The sequence below is a fragment of the Dysidea avara genome, chromosome 12 (assembly GCF_963678975.1).
Source record: "Dysidea avara chromosome 12, odDysAvar1.4, whole genome shotgun sequence".
NCBI lineage: Eukaryota > Metazoa > Porifera > Demospongiae > Dictyoceratida > Dysideidae > Dysidea > Dysidea avara.
The window spans coordinates 5,350,361-5,351,102 of NC_089283.1; positions in this window are offsets into that span (position 1 = coordinate 5,350,361).

The following is a 742-nucleotide window of genomic DNA, read 5'->3' on the forward strand; positions in this document are numbered from 1 at the left end:
GCATTAGCAGCAAAAATGTTCAAACATTTAAAACATTAACAGCATTAATGCATGTGATACAAAGAAATCACTATACAGTGGAACCTCTCATAACAAACTTCCCATGGATACAACAGTCTCCACATCAGAAGGACATAAAAATTTCACATACGTGCAGGGTAGATATGATTTCATATGCCTGGCTGATGGAGTTTGAAGTATGTATGTACATCATAGTAATTCTGTGAATGCTATCCCACTAGGGACCTGTAAGGAGGTAAAGCCTGTGAATACAGGGAGTCATAAACATGTAACTAAAATGTTGAAGAATGCAGAAAAAATCCCAGACCCAGTGGTGACTTGATCCCCAGCAACATGCAGTCTAGGCATGTGCAGTCTAGGTATGCGCCAAAGGAGCCACAACAACTGGGATCTGAGATTTTCTCTGCATTCAACCTGTACTTAAACATTGACTTCTCACCAGCAATGGTTTTATCTGTGAATGCTATCCCGCTAAGGACCTGTGAGAAGGCTATCAATTGAAGATGGCTATCAATTTTCATGTTGTAATAGAATGTTTGTCAACCCACATGCTGCATGAAGTTACCAAAACAGCAAATTATTTAAGTCTGTTACAATTGGCATGATAATCTCTACAGCATCAACTGCCAGCCCACCCAAATGTTGCATGTCCTTTGAAGATTATGTGCATGGGTCCAGTTAATGAAGCAACATGCATAGCCCACGCATGTTTGGTCTAGTC